The following is an 18,921-nucleotide window of genomic DNA, read 5'->3' on the forward strand; positions in this document are numbered from 1 at the left end:
AGGATGAACTGGTTGGACCTCCTTGCAGTCTAAGGGACTCACAAGAGTCTTCTCCACACCACGTTTCAAAAGCATCAATTCTTCAGCGCTCAGCTTTCTTTATAGTCCAACTCTCACATCCATACATGACTACTAGGAAAACCATAGCTTTCACTAGATGGCAAAGTAATGTCTCTGATTTTTAATATACTGTCTAGGTTAATCATAACTTTTTTTCCAAGGAGCAAGTGCCTTTTAATTTCATGGCTGCAATCACCATCTGCAGTGATTTTGGAAACCAAAAAAATTAAGTCTGTCACTGTTTCCACTGTTCCCCGAAGTGATGGGACCAGATGCCATTATCTTAGTTTTCTGAATGTTGAGTTTTAAGCCAACTTTTTCACTCTCCTCTTTCACTTTCATCAAGAGGCTCTTTAGTTCTTCTTCATTTTCTGCCATAAGAGTGGTGTCATCTGCATATCTGAGGTTATTGATATTTCTCCTGGCAATCTTGATTCCAGCTTGTGCTTCACCTAGCCCAGCATTTCTCATGCTCTACTCTGCATATAAGTTAAATAAGCAGAGTGACAATATAACTGACTTATTTCAAAAGACCCTGATGTTGGGAAAGATTGAAGGTGAGAGGAGAAGGGGACAACAGAGAATAAGATGGTTGGCTGGCATCACCAACTCCACAGACACGAGTTTGAGAAACTCTGGGAGTTGGCGATGGACAGGGAGGCCTGGTGTGCAGCAGTCCATGGAGTCGCAGAGTTGGACACGACTGAGTGACTGAACTGAAATGATAGCTGCTGATCTTTTATCCAGTAATTAAGCCAATCTCATTCCACTCCCTTCCTCCCACCATACAAAACACCTACCAGTCAGACCACCTTACCAGGCTCTCCACCTCCTAGGTCCTCAAGCTTGCTGCTGCCTCTGCCTGGCAGGCTCTCAGGCCTCCCCTATTGACTAGTTAGCTTCTAATTACCATTTATCTTGCAGGTTTCCTCAAAGAAATCTTTATCGGATTGGATTAGATCCTGTACTGTGTATTCACATAGACGCCCAGGCCACGCTAAATCAGGAACACTGGTACGGCCCAATAGTACAGAAGAGTGCTTCAGTCAACCATATTCATATCAATATGAATCCACCCTTGCTGATTTAACTGGGCCAAAATTTCTCTCCTAGGCTAAAGTGAAAGTGAAGTCGCTCAGTCGTGCCCGACTCTTTAGGACCCCACAAACTGCAGCCCACCAGGCTCCTCTATCCACAGGATTCTCCAGGCAAGAATACTGGAGTGGGTTGCCATTTCCCTCTCCAGGGGATCTTCCTGACCCAGAGATCGAACCCGGGTCTCCCACATTGTAGGCAGACGCTTTACCGTCTGAGCCACCAGGGAAGTCAGGGATAATATCTATCTTGTTCATTGTTTGTTCACACCTCAACATCTAGTACTGACGTGTGATGGGCTCCCGGCAAGTGTCTGTGGAATGAAAATCCAAAAACACCAAAACAATAAAAATCTAGGTCTTTTCAAGAAACTGATTCTTGTATTCCAATTTTGATTCTTCCAACCAAATGAGTTGTTTGGGGTTACTATTGATATTCTCTTCAAAGTTAAACTGATACTACCTGTTATACATTTCTTTTCCAGCAGAAAGAATTAAAAATTTTATAATTTATATTTTCAACTTTAATAAATGAATAAAATGAAAGTCTATTACATCATAGGTGTACATACATATAAATATACACATACTCTGAATTAGTCAGGGTTCTCCAGAGAAACAGGATCACTAGGAAACAGATGATAGAGAGAGAGATAGATAGATAGAGAGATAAGCTTATCATAAGGCATTGGTGCATATTATAGACTATGGAGGCTAAAAAGTCCTATGCTTTGTCTGTAGGCTGGAGACCCAAGAAAGCCAGTAGTGTAGTTCCACTCTGAGTCCAAAGGCCCAGGAAACCAGGAGAACCAGTGGTATAAGTCCCAGTCCAAGGGCATAAATTAAGTGTTTAAGCTCATGCAATCAGGCAGGAGAGTGAGTTATTCCTTACGCCAGCTTTCAGTCTACTCTGTACTGTGCTGTGCTTAGTCCCTCAGGCATGTCTGACTCTTTGCAACCCTATGGACTGTAGCCCGCCAGGCTCCTGTCTATGGGGATTCTCCAGGCAAGAATATTGAAGTGGGTTGCCATGCCCTCCTCCAGGGGATCTTCCCAGCCGAGGGATTGGAACCCAGGTCTCCCGCATTGCAGGTGGATTCTTTACTCTACTCAGCCCTCATCAAATTGAGTGATGCCCACCCAAATCTGCTTAACTCAATCTATGAATTTAAGTGTTAATCTCTTCTGGAAACACCTCCACAGACACATCCAGAAATAATGTTTAACCAAATATCTGGCCACCCCCTTGCCCAATCAAGTTGACACAGAATATTAACTATCACTCACAGATACATATGTATAATTTATTTTCTTTTCAAATAGCCTTTATTTCCACAAATGTGCTTTGATTCTAGACTCATGGAATGCTCCTTCACTCTCATACATGATGACTTGAGCAAGAGATTTCTGAGTTCATATGGTTGAATGAAGCTACTCTGATTTGCTCTCTTCCAAAAGCACATGATTTAAAGCACATGTACTTCAAACTTCGGGAGATAGTGGAAAACAGAGGAGCCTGGCTTGCTACAGTCCGTGAGGTCACAAAGAGCCAGACACGACTTAACAACTAAGTCACAACAACTTCAAAATTAACAAAATAAGTTCAACAATATACAAAAGGCAGAGTCTAAAAAGATATTCTTTCCCCAAAAGGTGCCCAAGAACCTGAAGCAGAATCAGGTAGAGTAAACCCCAACCCAGACCCTTCCATCCTGTTCACAGGCTAGTCTAGTCATCAAAATTGTAACATTTCTAACTAATCTATCCATGTGTTCATATTTTGTAGCTTCCATAACAAATTAACATAAATTCAGCAGCTTCACACCACACAAATTTATGATCTCACAGCTCTGTAGGTCAGGCGTCTGGTGAGCTCAGCTGGTTCCACTGGCCCAAGTGTCATGGGCTGAGATCAAGCTGTTGGCAAGCTGGACTCTTATCTGGAGGCTCTGAGGGCAAGTCGGTTTCCAAGCTCATCCAGGCTGTTGACAGAATTCAGTTGTTTGGGCTGCTGGCCTGAGGTCTCTGTTTCCTTGCTGGCTGTCGGCCAGGAGTCTCTCTCAACCTGAATTCCTGTCATGTTGCCCCCTCCACTTCAAAGCAGCAACTTCCTGTTAGGTCCTCCTCATGCTCTGAATCTCTCTGAGTTCTCTCTCTGCCTCATCCCTTCTGCCTCCAGCTGGAGAAAGTTCTCTCTCTTAAGGGTTAATGGGATTAGATTGGTCCAAAGTGATCACCCTGCTTTATGGTCAGTAACTCTAATTATATCTGCAAAGTCCCATGTGCTGTGTAACATATGCATGGGTTCCAGGGATCAGCACATAGACATCTTCAGAGGAGGAAAGAGACCTCCCCCCATACCCCACATCTCAAAGGAGCTAAGTGCAGAGCGTTGGAGGTCTCATTTTTCCCCTCTTATGATTCTGGTTGAGTGTAACCCACCAGGCTCTTCTGTCTGTGGGATTCTGCAAGCAAGAATACTGGAGCAGGCTATTTCCTTCTCCAGGGGATCTTCCCAACCCAGGGATAGGCAGGTGGATTCTTTACCACTGAGCCACCAGAGAAGCCTCTCTAACTTTAAAATACTACAAATGATTTGTAAAGAGAAACTGGTTCAAAAAAAAAAATTCCAGGAGATAAGATCAAGAGTTACACATACCAAATTGGGGGTTCCATCTAAAATGCAAATACATTGTCCCCCAGGAATGGAATATAACCCTCAACTAAGTAGAGTGGATCTTGGAGTGGCTTCACTAGTTTACACAGTCTTGGAAGAGACAACAGAGCTCAGGTCTTCCAATAACGATGGCACATCCCTTTACCCAAATTCTTCCTCTGGGGCACCACTGTGCTTTAGTGGTGCTTTTTACTTTACAAAAAGTAGATGGATCTCCAGAAATTCGCCATTCAGGAGGGTGGGACAAATGAAGAGAGTAGCATGGAAACATATGCTAAGTTGCTTCAGTCATGTCCAATTCTTTGCAGTCCTATGGACTGTAGCCCAACAGGCTCCTCTGTCCAAGGGATTCTCCAGGCAAGAATACTGGAGTGGGTTGCCACGCCCTTCTCCAACATATACACTGCCATATGTAAAATAGATAGCCAGTGGGAATTTGCTGTATGATGCAGGAAGCTCAAACAGGTTCTCTGTGACAACCTAGAGGGGTGGGATGGGATGAGAAGTGGGAGGGAGGTCCAAGACAGAAGGGGCACGGGTATTCCTACGACTGATTCCTGCTGATGTATGGCAGAAACCAACACAATATTGTAAAGAAATTATCCTTTAGTTAAAAATAAATACAATTTTAAAAATTTCAGCACTCAAACCGTGAAGCAGTGGAGTCAGGAAATAAGTCAAAGGTGCGGTGGAATGGGAGGTAAGAATCTTCCCATACTCAGATCACATTAAGTTTCCAGGCAGAGCCTCCAAGCATGAGTAAAGCTAGAAAAATGGAGTGACGTGGAAAGAATGCAAGAAAGAAAGCTAGAAAAATGGACATGGAAAGAATGCAAGCTATATGGAGACAGAAGGAACAAAAGGGAAGGAGGGAGGGAGGAAAGAAAGGACTGAGAAAGCGAAAGAAGGAAATGTACACAACCTAGGGCTTCCCAGGTGGCCCTACTGGTAAAGAACCCGCCTGCCAACGCAGGAGACGTGAGATGCGGGTTTGACTCATGGGTCGGAAAGATCTTCTGGAGGAGGGCATGGCAACCCACTCCAGTATTCCTGCCTGGAGAATCCCATGGACAGAGGAGCCTGGTGAGCTATAGTCCAGAGGTCACAAAGAGTCAGACACACCTAAAGCAATCTAACACACATGGCAAGCATGCAAGCTACATACAGACAGAAAGAAAGAAAGGGAAGGAGGGAGGGAGGAAAGAAAAGTGTGAGAAAGAGAAAGAAGAAAATACATACAACCTAAAGGGGGAAAATTCCCAAGTGCTTCAAATTATTTAGAACAATTGAAAAAAGGCTCAAACTTATTTTTAAAAGAATAGCATGAGAGGATGGCAGGTTTGAGGACCTAAACAGTATTATCAAAGAACTATTGCGTGAAAATTTAGGGACTGCTAACATAATGCACGTGGCTACAGGCGAAGTGTCCTGGAGGAGAGGGAGAGTTAGTCACACTGGGAAGGCAGAAGAAAGAGATTAAAGCAATCGGAAAACAACTGAGTTGTTTTCAACTCAGTTTGAAAATGATGGAGTCTGGGTAAAGAGAGACTGTCATAATTGAGATCTGAAGCAGAAAATGCTCCAGATAATGTTGGGGTAACCCTATTAATGGAAAAAATATTCAACAACACTTGTTAAAGGTGGTACTACAGACTTTATTCAGGATCATTGTAACAGGTGTAGGGACCACTGCCATGGAATTTTACAGCTGGAGAAAAGATTTGGGCTCAACTCTGAATACAGCATGGGCAGGTGGGAATTTATAGCCAAAGAGCAGGGTGAGGGTCAGTGGATAGAAAATTACTAAGAGGAAACAACGGGAGTAAAGGGCATTTGGCTAAACTGACTGGACAGAATCCTTTGCTCAGGATACGATGAGAAAATATCACCTGCAGGATTGGGTTGGGGGTGAGGAACCTGATCAGAGATTGAAGGTGATCAGGCATCAGGAGTACAGGGTTCTCGTCAAAATGACTTAGCAAAGTTCTTCCTAAAACTAAATTTTACAAGGAAGGGCATGGATGGGCCTAGGCAGATGAGTAAATCTTGCTCAAGCAAAGAATCTATGTTAACCTTCTAACCCTGACCCTTCCCAGGTTGCACACTGGTAAAGAATCCACCTGTCAATGCAGGAGAGGCAGATGGGTGGGGAAGATCCCCTGGAGAAGGAAATGGCAACCCAATCCAGTATTCTTGCCTGGAGAATCCCATGGACAGAGGAGCCAAGCAGGTTCCAGTTCATGGGTCTCAAAGAGTTGGACATGACTGAGCACACACATATGTACATAACCCTAACCCTAATTCTGCTCATCTTTCTACTGAGAGGAGGCAGGCTCTGCTCAATTCCGTAGGAAGAAAAAATATGGAACAACCATTTCATCTTGAGTCTGTCCTTTCATTCTATTTTCCCCAAGGACAGATGGATTTACCAGGTGGATCTGTGACTTTTGTCCCCTGCTTCGGACCTTTCTGTTCGTGGAGATCTCTAGCTAGCTCTCCATCTCAGAACAAGTTAGAGTGCTGATGGAGGGACCAGAGACATGGTGAGCAAATTTGTCGATTCAGGAAGAATATGATAAATCTACCTGGCCTCAGCTCTCAACGCATACCTTCCAGCTTTATTATAATAAAGATGACGTGTGTGTGTGTTATTAGTTCAGTTATGTCTGACTCTTTGCAACCCCATGGACTGTAGCCCACCATGGGGGCCCCTCGGTCCATGGGGATTCTCATGGAGAATACTGGAGTGGGTAGCCATTCCCTTCTCCAGGGGATCCTCCCAAGCCAGGGATCAAACCCAGGTCTCCTACATGTAGGTGGATTCTTTAAAGTCTGAGCCACCAAATAAGCCCAAAAATACTAGAGCAGGTAGCCTATCCTTTCTCCAGGGAATCTTCCCGACCCAGGAGATAAATTGGGGTTTCCTACATTGCAGGTGAATTCTTTACCAGCTGAGCTACTAGGAAAGCCCTACACACCTAGAGGTAACCATTATCCTCTTAGTGTATATTATCTCCTTACTTTTTAAAACAATTTTTACATATCAGCATGTTTAATCAAATGCTGTTTATTTTACTTATTTTTTAACTTTAGAAAATGTTAATATCATAAGATGACTTTAGAATAATTTTGTCAAATCTATCCCTAAAACAATCTTACAATTTTAATTAAAATTATATTTATAAGTGATCTGGGGGAGACACATTACCTCTATAATATCATGAATTATATAATACCTCTATAAAACAACATGAATTAGTGGTTTTGACTATTTTGATTTCAAATATCTCTGTCTCTCTTCTGTTGCTGTTTTTATTCTTGTTGTTTTGCTTGAGGTTTTTCAGTAATTTCTTCTTTCAATCACTGTGTCTGGAATGTATATACTAGAATTTGTCTCTACATTCATAATTTTCTGCTTTAATCATTTTTGTTCTCTCCTACTGAGGTTCCCAGATTTCTCATATAGCCCTCTTTTAAATTCTGATATTAACACAGACAGTTTAAGCTTTACATTGTCTAACTTAATAAAACAAATGACATATTTAAAATTCTTGAGTACAATCTTACTAGTCTGATTGTCATTCTGTTCTAAATATCCTATCATTGCAATTTTGTTTCCCTCTAATTTTTTTAAATTTTGAACTTATTTGGTTTTTAAATCAAGCTTATATTGTTAATTTCTATTTGTCCAACATTGTATTCAGAGGTTGTGTTCTGTAATCTTTCTGCTTTTTTTATAACATGATGAGTTTATGTGTTCTAATACATGATCATATTTTAATGTTCTAGAAACATATTTTTGTTTATAGGATACAAAAATTGTTAATATCATCTATACAATTTAAATGGTTATTAGTGAAAGAATATGATTGCTGGAATATACTTAAATCACAACAGCAACAACTCACTAATGAAAATCATGCATACATAAAGGGGTAGAAGGCAATGAAAAAAGAATGGCAAAATGTAAATTTATCCTTTATCAATATAAGTTGGCAATGGTTTTGCTTTGGACACCAGCTTTCTTTTTGTTTGTATTAACTAACTTTTTTGATGGTTTTGCTTTATTTCACCATTATTTTGTTGAATTTTTAAAATTCTCCATGAAAGTATTATTATTTCAGTTGGGAAGTTTAACTTATTTATAAATATGTCATAATTTATATATTTAATATTATATCTAATCTTTAAAGTTGTTTTTACTCATTTTTTTGTTTATAATTTATAATATGACTCAATTATTTATTCTAGTCTTTAATATATAGGAAAATATTTCTTATTTTTAAAATTTTATTTATAGTGATATTTATTTTTTAATCATTTTTTAATTTATAAGTCCAAATTTCAGAATCAAGAACGAAACTCATATATTCAATCAACAAACACATATTGAACTATGACAACTGCTATAATGATATTTGAAAATAAAATGGCAAAAAGATAAAAGATAAACCTAGCCCTTGTCCATGCAAAGCTTAAAATCTACTTGAAAGATAAGCAAGTGAACAGGCAGTTACTACTCAGCATCACAAGGGCAACAACTATAGGAAAATAAAAGACGCTACAGAAACATGTAGGAGAGATACCACCTTGACTAAGATGTTCAGAGAACATTTTACGGAGGAAACAACATCTGAGCCAAGACCTTGAACTGAGTGGGAGTCAGCTAAGACCTTTTAAGCTTTATTATTTAACTTCAGTTCAGTTCAGTCGCTCAGTCGTGTCCGACTCTCTGTGATCCCATGAACTGCGACACGCTAGGCCTCCCTGTCCATCACCAACTCCCGAGTCCCCCCAAACCCATGTCCATTGAGTTGGTGATGCCATCCAACGACCTCATCCTCTGTTATCCCCTTCTCCTCCTGCCTTCAATCTTTCCCTGCATTAGGATCTTTTCAAATGAGTCAACTCTTCGCATCAGGTGGCCAAAATATTGGACTTAGAACATGTTTAATTCTCTCCCCTACCATCACTACTTCTCAGTTGTTATTAATATTATTTTATGTTTCGTGCTTCAGTTCAGTTCAGTTCAGTCGCTCAGTTGTGTCCGACTCTTTGCAACCCCATGAATCGCAGCACACCAGGCCTCCCTGTCCATCACCAACTCCCAGAGTTCACTCAGACTTGTGTCCATCGAGTCAGTGATGCCATCCAGCCATCTCATCCTCGGTCGTCCCCTTCTCCTCCTGCCCCCAATCCCTCCCAGCATCAGAGTCTTTTCCAATGAGTCAACTCTTCGCATGAGGTGGCCAAACTACTGGAGTTTCAGCTTCAGCATCATTCCCTCCAAAGAAATCCCAGGGCTGATCTCCTATATTTGCTATTAATTTATCACTTTGCATTTAGGAGAAAATTTTGACTTTTTCTCAGATTTTAACAAGATACATTCGATATGTCTTTATTTCAACTAGTTTTAGTGTTCATATCCAGGTCTTTTAAGCCATTACCTTGCCTTTTTTAGTTACCATTTTCCCTGAAAAATTCTGGCTAAATGTATTTTCCTGAGCTAATTTTCCTAATCTCTGTATCTAATTTTTCCTCCATATATTTAGGGATATTGCTAAATTAGTTATCCTTTCTTAACCATATATCTAGCTCCCACTCTTTCTCTTTTACTTCAGCATATAAATATCTTCAGTGGTGCTAGTGGTAAAGAACCCACCTGCCAAAGCATTAGATATCAGAGATGCAGGTTCAGTCCCTAGGTCAGGAAGATCTCCTGGAGGTGGGCATGGCAACCCACTCCAGTTTTCTTGCCTGGAGAATCCCATGGACAGAGGAGCCTGGTGGGCTACAGTCCATAGGGTTGCACAGACTCAGACAAGACTGAAGTGACTTAGCAGCAGCAGCAGCAGCATAAATACCATCATCACCTTTTCTGTCTGAAAAGTCTTGCTTTTTGACCCTTTTGTTTCTTATAGCTACAACCTTTCATCATTCTCTTCAATATCAAACTATTTACTACTTGAAAAAGTCGTCTATACTCATGTCCAATTCATAAACACCCATAGGCTCTTCAAACCCCTGTGGCAAGCCAGCTTCTACCCTCACCGCTCTTCTGAGCCTGCTCTTACCAACATTATCAAAGACTTTCCTGTTGCCAAAATCAAAGAAAATGTTTAAATTTTTATGACTTGACTGCCCTGCCACACTAAATCTGTAGAGCGTCTCCTTTGTCACAAAACTCTCTCCTAATCTGGCTCTTAAGCCTCTTCTGTGGTGGCCTCCTTCCTGTCCTTTGACTCTTCCCTCATCCTTCAGTCATCTCTAAGTACTGAAGATTTCAGACCTTTTGAGGTTGAAAAGACCTCTTTTCTCATCTCTTCTCTTCCCACACTAATACTTTTCCTATCTGATATCGTATAATCTCCATGGCATCCAATAATGCCTACATGCCTCCAAATTATATTTATCTGAAAGCAAACTGATGAGCTGGACTCTAGATCATTACACCTACTCGTGCGTGTGGGCCTCCACTTGGGTGTCCAATAAGCATCTTAATTCTATGTGACCATCCTCCTCCCAACGCTCTTTTCCTACATTCTCTGTGTTTTAATCGCTTCTCTGAAAGCAGAAACCTAAGAATAACCCCTGACTCATCCTTCTCCCTGACCCATGTGCTCAGGCGTCAGTTACTACTATTTCTACTTTTCACATGTATAGCTTCTTCTCCGATTTCCTACTATTGACTTAATTCAAGTTCTCATAATTTACCAGTTGGATCATTGCCAAGGTCTTCCACTGCCTCCGTTCTTGCTCCACTCCAATCTGTTAATTAGATTTATCACAGAATTATTTTCCTAAAATATGAATATGAGCATGCCACTCATACATTTCCATCTTTCAGTACCTCTTCACTGCCTTGAAAAGAATTTTCAAATCACTAACCTGGTATACAGGGTAGTTTCTGATCTAGTCCCTTCTGTTAACTGCAGTCTAATCACTACCTCAACACAGACACACAGGTTCATGCAACCGTTTCCCCTGACAAAGCACTTTCTCCCTTTGCTACATACATGGCTACCTCTAACTGCAAATTTAAAAGCCACCTTTTCTTCCTTACCTGATCAATTCTTGCTTGTCCTTTTAGCTAACCCACATGTTACTTCCTATCCTCTACCAGTTTGCATCTGACAATTTTATCCCCCAATCTGGGTTACATATTTTTTCAAGTGTTTATATCACTCATAGTCATTTTTATCATAACATTTATAACATTTAAAATGACTGTGTCCATTATTCAATCAAGAATTCAATGAGGGCAGGAATCATGTCTTAGAAATACTTCTGCTCTGAGAGCCTATTACCAATGCCCTGTGATCAAGATAGAGATTTACAGATTTATATGAAGGAACAAGTAGTTCAGCATAGATATATTCTGAGGACATATAGGAAAATGACCAGATCATGAAAAAAAGCTTGTATGTCAGATAAGTCATCAAAGTCATTTTAACAGGAAATGATGTGACCAAATGTACATGTTTAAAACCTCATCTTCATGGCCATGTGGTGAATAGACCATAGAGTAATAAAACTAGAGGAAGCAAGAGCTTTGAAACGGTTCAAGTGAACAATTATGAAAACCAAACTGATGACAGCAAGGATGGAGAGTGGGTGGCAGATATAAACAATACTTGGACAGTAAAGTGAATAGGAGTCAATAGCCAATTCAATATACGGGTTAATGAGGCATTAAGAACCACAAGCATCTCTAAGACTTCTGGCTTGACTGACTAGGACGATAGATTATTCATTTTGGAAATCATCAAGTCATATTAAGCTTATGCTCTAAACAGGCAATATACTAGGTGTTTGCTTAGACCACAAGATTAATAAATAAAACATGAGACAAATAAATAAAACAGAGTCCCTACTCTTCATAGTGTGCAGTGAAAGAGATAAACACATATTAGAACTATAATCAAGGTTATTAGGGATCTATAGGCAAGGTCTCTCTAGGAGAGCCTGTGGATTCAACTGATCATTGAATTCTGGAGGTCATGATGATGGTTCATTAGGAATGCGAAAGACTCCTAGAGAGGGCAGAAAAACTGCTTTCCATGTCATAACTTCCAGGATAATAGCCTGTATCAGTGCCATTTGGATCCAGTGAGTACAGGGGTTTCCCAATAACTGGGAAATTTTTGTGTATCTGGCAGAGGAACACCCGAAACCCAATCCAATGTATCTCAGTAAAGAAGCTACAGGACTGCCCTTCTGCTAGGCTTTCGCAGGCACTGTAGGAATGACAAAGTCTTTCCTCTGGAGGTTTCTTGGAGGGGCAAGCCTCAAGATCCGCTATTTTAGCACCATGGTGGATGTCTCTGTTAGGTTTCTAGATTGAGTCACTGTCAGGAGCCTTCAAAGGAGGACAGGAAGACAAGTTTGAGGCAATGTACAGATGTCCACTGCTTTTCCATGTCTCTGCACAGACTCAGGGCTAAAGATATGGAATTCAGAATGTTCTGCTGTAACAGATCCTTCAAATGAATTTCAGTTAAGAGTGTTCCAAGAGCCATGTGGAATGGTTGGAGGTGTAATGCAGGTTAAATGCCTGGGGTGGTATGCCTGAGCCAATGTTCTTATTCAGCTTGGAATCAAGCTAAGGTCTTTGCAAGAAAGCTGTGGTTGGTCCCAAGAGTTTACCTTCCTGTTCAGCCTGGTGTTTCTTCTTTCACCTAAACATTTTGCTACACCAGTGAAAATATTCTCTTTATAAAACTATCCCTATGCTTTCAGCCAATCTAATATTCCATGGAGACAATACATGTTGTCTTGAAGTGGTGTTTTCCTCTGTACGCATGCCCTGTGCGCAGTTATAGTGATAGGAGTCATGTGCATTCTCACAAAGGGCCCAGTTATGGCAGAAGTTTCCAGCACATTCATCAATGTCACTCTGACACCTTTCTCCCCTAAAACCTGAATCACACGGACAAAACAGTACCATCCAAACTGTCAAAACATGTTCCACCATTTTCACAGGGTTTATCTTTGCAGCATGGGCTAAGCTGGCACCTCTGACCAGTATATAATTGTCTACATTGGCAAACTAAGTCCGTTGCCCACAATGCCTGTACCACCATAAAGGCATGAATGGGAGGAACACAGGTTGATGCTCACCTCACAATATGCCCCTATGTCTAAGGCACTGTATTTGCGATAAGAACCTCCAGTAGGTGATGAATTGCAAATGCTTCCATCCTGGCAAGTATTACTTAAGTACTCTTCTTTCTATTCATAAGCACCTAAGAGATGATACATCCCCTGATTATTCAATGAATACCTAGCTTCTTGGTTTGCTACTGAAAGGGATCTCCTACCCATTCAAATAAGTGGAATCCATGCAACCCCTGGAATCACTACTAACTTAGTGGATCTTCCATGCCTTATGCTTTACTGGCAGATATGACCACCAAAAAACACAAATGGTTGACTTTCCAGGTTTAAGGTTTTCAGAGCCCCTGTGTCTGTGCCTGTTGCAGGGTGAACTTGGTCTAGAACTGAAATGGTATAGTTTCCATTCACTTCAAGAGACACTGCATACCACAGCCCATCAGACTTGAATTCTTTAAACAAACACAGTTCCAGGGCCTTCCACAGTCACATTTGTGCTGCAGTCTTTCATTATGAATCTCCACGATCCCATAGTCAGTTCCTTGAGTATACATTATGACGGCAGGAGTAGAATATGCTCTAAGTCACAGGGTCAGTTTCATCTCTAACTTGTTTTTATTTTCAAGATTCCCATTTTAATAAGGACTTCCCTGGTGGCTCAGCCAGTAAAGAATCTGCCTGTAATGCAGGAGACCCAGGTTCAATCCCTGGGTCGGGAAGATCTCTTGGAGAAGGGAATGTCAACCCTGGTATTCTTGCCTGAAGAATTCCATGGACAAAGGAGCCAGGAGGGTTACAGTCCATGAAATTAGAAAGAGTTGGACACAACTGAGAGAATAAGACTTTCATTTTAATAGGTAGACTGAGCAAAGCAGACTGTACTCCCTAATATGGGTGGGGTTTGTCCAGTTAATAGAAGGCCAGACAAAAGACAGATCCTCCTGCACAGAAAGGGACTCCTTCTGCTTGACCATCTTGGAGTGGAAACATCGTCCTTTTTCTTACTTTCAAGCTCAGACTGAAACACGGGCTTTTCCTGAGTCTCAGACCTGCCAGCTTTTGCAATGGAACTATGTCTTTGGCTCTCCTGGTTCTCAGGCCTTAGGACTCAGACTAGAATGAGATTCCTGGGTCTCCAGCTTGTCAGCACACTCTGCAGATCCAGAGTCTTGCCAGCTTCCATAATTGCATGAGCCCATTCTTTAAAATAAATCTCTTTATATTTATATATCTTATTGGCTCCACTTCTCTAAGAGCATTAGTACACATGTCTTTTACCTGTTGATCTTACTGACTGTTTCCTATCAGAATGTAGGCATCATGATTTTTCTGTCTTAGTCACCACTTGGTCACTTTTAGAGCCTAAAACATGTCTGGCCAATTGTACGCATTCAAAAAATCTTACAAGATTAATTCATGGATATATACATATTTGAGAATATTCAGCAAAATACCAGATTTTCCTTTCAGCTTAAATAACATAATACACAGAATATTTCTTATAATTTCAGTGGCTTCTGGTTCACCTAATATTATCTTCTGCAAAAGAAGATTCATGTAAGAGAATATAAAATACAGTAAAATTTCAAAGAAAGATGGGAAGGTTTTGAATCATACAGTATGAAGGAGTTACTCAACCAAAAGAGGAAGGGACAGATAAGAATATATATCTTGTGAGAAGAAAATAAGTCAAAAATAGAATGCAATTGATAAGACGTCCTAGATTATGCCTTCAGGATCAAATATTTTAAAGAGAAGTTAACTAGGAACTTCTCTAAATGTGTGGTCATAATCACAATTTTAGGCTGCTTTTTCTGAAAGCTTTCAGATTTATAGGCTATAAGACTTTCATGAAAAGAGAAAAGGCTATTGAATTACATCATTTAAAAATTTGAAAGTTCTGCCTTCAAGTTGAAGATGGTTGACCAAGCATACACATTTCCTTTTCTCCTCACCACAAATCTCTCTGAAATTTATATTGAAATAATGCAATATAAAAATATGAATTAATATAGACATGCAGGAAAATCAGGGAGGCTTGGACAGAAACAATGAGGATTTCTTGAAGACAGAAATGAGAGAAAATGGGTGCTGAATGTCTTTCAAAACAAGATATAAACAAATGAGGTTTTCGCTTTAAAAATGGGTTTTCTTTCAGAAGAAATACTGAAAAAAAAAAACAATTCTAAAAACATAGGCAACTAAAGCTGACTCATCTACTAAACTATGGGTTGGGTGGTAAGGAAAGTAAAGCTTCATAAGGCTCTGGGTTCAAGGTGCAGTTGAGTACATTAATTTTCTCTATCTCCTAAGGCCCTGTCTGTTTGCTGTTTGGTCACTAAGTTGTGTCCAACTCTTTCTGCAAGCCCACAGACTGTAGCCCACCAGGCTCCTCTGTCCATAGGATTTCCCAGGCAAAAATACTGGAGTAGGTTACCATTTCCTTCTCCAGGGGATCTTCCTGACCCAGGGATTGAATCCATTTCTCCTGCACTGGCAGCACAGTAAACCCACAGCGGAGAGAACAGGAGGATGACTCTCAGTAAATAAGGAATTCAATAACTCTCTGGGAGACACAGAGCAAGAGAAGGAAGATACTGACGATGCAGAACATAGGAAGGTGCAGCCTAAAACACACACACAGAGACTGTACCAATGGGAGATGCCTACTGGTCTGCTGGTAAGACTCAGAAATACTATACTTGGTACATCAGATGGTAGACAGACACTAAAAACAAGAGGCTGGAGAGAAACAGTCAACCCTCTCCTGGAACCCAGGCGTTTCTCCCTGTCACCAGGGATGCCCTTGTGTGTAGCAGGTTAAGCAGTAAGGCTGATGTTGTTGGAAGCTGAGATACTTGGGGTGGAAGAGAAGAGATACAGTTGTGACATCAAAGTAAAGTAACACCATGTAGTTTTACATTTGAATTAGAAATATTAGTGAGAGGTAAGATAAGGGTTAACTTGTCCAAGAATGGCCACCTGCAAAGAGAAAGACCTGGCCTTTGTGAAGCTATGTGACAAGTGGCTACAACCCAGCCACCTAAAACCATCAGTCCTGGCCAAGTATGATGCTTAGCCCCAACAACGCCTTCTGTATTAGTTTCCTGTGCTGTTGTAACAGATCCCGCCAAGCTGAATGCCTTAAAACAATATAGATTGCCTATTAGCGGTTCTGAGAAGCAGAATTGTAAAATGGGTCAGCAGAGCTGCATTCCTTTAGAAAGCTCTAATGGAGAATCGGTTTTCCCACATTCTCCAACTTCTAGAGGTTGTTCGCTCATGGCCTTTTTCCATATGCAAAGCCAGTGATGGCCAGTCTAGTCTTTTTCACACTGAGTTATACTCTGATACTAACTTTCTTGCTTCCCTTTTTTACATTAGAACAACCCTTGTGATCAAATTGGGTCCATCTGAAGAATTTAGTTTAATCTAATTTTAAGGTCAAATTGGCAAACTTAATTCCATCTACAACCTTAATTCTCAGGACTTCCCTAGTGGTCCAGTGACTAAGACTCCCTGCTCCCAATGTAGGGGTACCTGGGTTCAAACCCTGGGCAGAGAACTAGATCCCATATGCCACAACTAAGAGTCAGCATGCCACAACTAAATTCAATACAGCCACATAAATAACATAAATAAAATCTTAATTCTCACTCTTGAGAGTCTGATGTACTGCAAGGAGATCAAACCAGTCAATCCTAAAGAAAATCAACCCTGAATATTGGAAGAACTGATGCTAAAGCTAAAAGCTCCAATACTTTGGCCACCTGATTTGAAGAGCCAATTCATTGGAAAAGCCCTTGATGCTGGAAAAGATTGAGGGCAGGAGAAGGGAACAACAGGGGATGAGATGGTTGGATGGCATCACCAACACAACAGACTCTGGGAGATTGTGAAGGACAGGGGAGCCTGGCATGCTAAAGTCCATGGGGTTGCAAAGAGCCCGAAATGTCTTCGTGACTGAACAATACCAACAGTTCTCACTTGCCATGTAATGTAATCACAGGATCCAGGGATGAGAACAAGAACAACTCTGAGAAGGCCATTATTCGGCTTACTAAACCACCCTGTCTGGGACCTGCCGGGATTATATCCCTAGCTTATTATATTGAATAGCTACAGCCATAAGTTTGGGACCCTGGCCCCCTGATCACATCAGGAGAAAGGCAAGTACTTCCCTAATCGTGATGCTTTAAGCCTCATGGCCCAGGCGTCAGTTTCACTCTCCTAAAATCTAACATCTTGCCCTATCAGATCACTGCGACCTGCCTCAGTAGTGTGAACAGCAGCAAGGAACGTTTACATCTGCTGCTGCCCATGGGCTCATGAATTTTCCCCAGCGAACACTAATTCAGCCGCTTTGGTGCTATTAAACTATTTTCTCCATGGAAAGCAAATACAGCTTAGAGCTTAAAACAAGTGATTATGGTCAACCAAAATGCTTGAAATCTGCCCCATTAAGACAATTTTGATATGAGCAAATGAAGGTACTTAACACCTCAGGGAATTAAAGCAAAAGTTTTGTGACAAAATGCACAAATGCAGTAATGCACAAGCGCGTAGTAATGCAGTAATGGAGAAAAGAAAAGAACATTGACAGGAAACCTACGCTGCATCCAGAACTCACATTCACACAGCCTAGAGGGACAGAAAGAGTAAAACTGAATGGGTGAGTACCTGCAGCAAGAATGGGCCACTTGTAGCTTCTCTCACTGAGATGACACAAAAATGATCTTACTACCCTCATGGTACTGGGCCTCTTTAAATCTCAAAAAGCCACATAATTAGTTACACAGGTAGCTATTTCTAGAGCTTAAGTTTGCCTGTTGCATAACCGATTTTTTTTTTTAATTTAAAAATATGCAGCATGAAAAAAAATTCGCAATGGACCTAAATGTAAAACTATACAACTCCTAGAAGAAAGCATAGAAGACCAAGAAGACCTCAGGTGTAGTGATGACTTTTTAGTTACAACACTGTAGGCATGATCCATGAAAGAGATCCTTGATAAGGTGAATGTCATTAAAATTAAAAATCTCCTTTCCTGTGAAAGACAAATTCAAGAAAATGAGAAGACAAATCACAGATTGGAAGAAAGTATTAGCAAAAAAATTATCTGTTGAAAAACTGTTATCCAAACTATACAAAGGACTATTAAAACTCAATGAAAAGAAATAAACAACTTGATAATAAAGTGAGTCAAATAGCTGTTAGATACCTCACCAAAGAAAGCAGACAGATGGCAAGTAAGCATATCAAAAGATGCCCTGCATCATGTGTTAGCAGGAAAAAGCAAATGAAAACAACAGTGAGATACCACTGCAGTGAAAGTGTTAGTCACTCAGTTGTGTCCAACTCTTTGCAACCCTTGTAGCTATAGCCCCCCAGGCTTCTCTGTCCATGGGATTCTCCAAGCAAGAATACTGGAGTGGGTTGCCATTTCCTTCTCCATGGGATCTTCCTGACTCAAGGATGTAACTTGGGTTTCCTGCACTGCGAGCAGATTCTTTACCATCTGAGCCACTGTACCACTGCTGCTGCTGCTACTGCTAAGCCGCTTCAGTCATGTCCGACTCTGTGCGACCCCAAAGACAGCAGCCCACCAGGCTACCCCATCCCTGGGATTCTCCAGGCAAGAATACTGGAGTGGGTTGCCATTTCCTTCTCCAATGCATGAAGGTGAAAAGAGAAAGTGAAGTCGCTCAGTGGTGTCTGACTCTTAGGGACTCCATGGACTGCAGCCCACCAGGCTCCTCCATCCATGGGATTTTCCAGGCAAGAGTACTGGAGTGGGGTGCCATTGCCTTCTCCAACTGTACCACTACCCACATTAAAATGTCCAAAATCCAGAACACTGACATCATCAAATGCTGAAGACAATGTGGAGCAACACGAATTCTCATTCATTCCTGAAGGAAAGCAAAATGATACAGTCACTTTGGAAGACAGTTTACAGTTTCTTACAAAATGAAG

This window comes from Oryx dammah, unplaced genomic scaffold (genome assembly GCF_014754425.2).
Source record: "Oryx dammah isolate SB20612 unplaced genomic scaffold, SCBI_Odam_1.1 HiC_scaffold_2, whole genome shotgun sequence".
Classification (NCBI taxonomy): Eukaryota; Metazoa; Chordata; class Mammalia; order Artiodactyla; family Bovidae; genus Oryx; species Oryx dammah.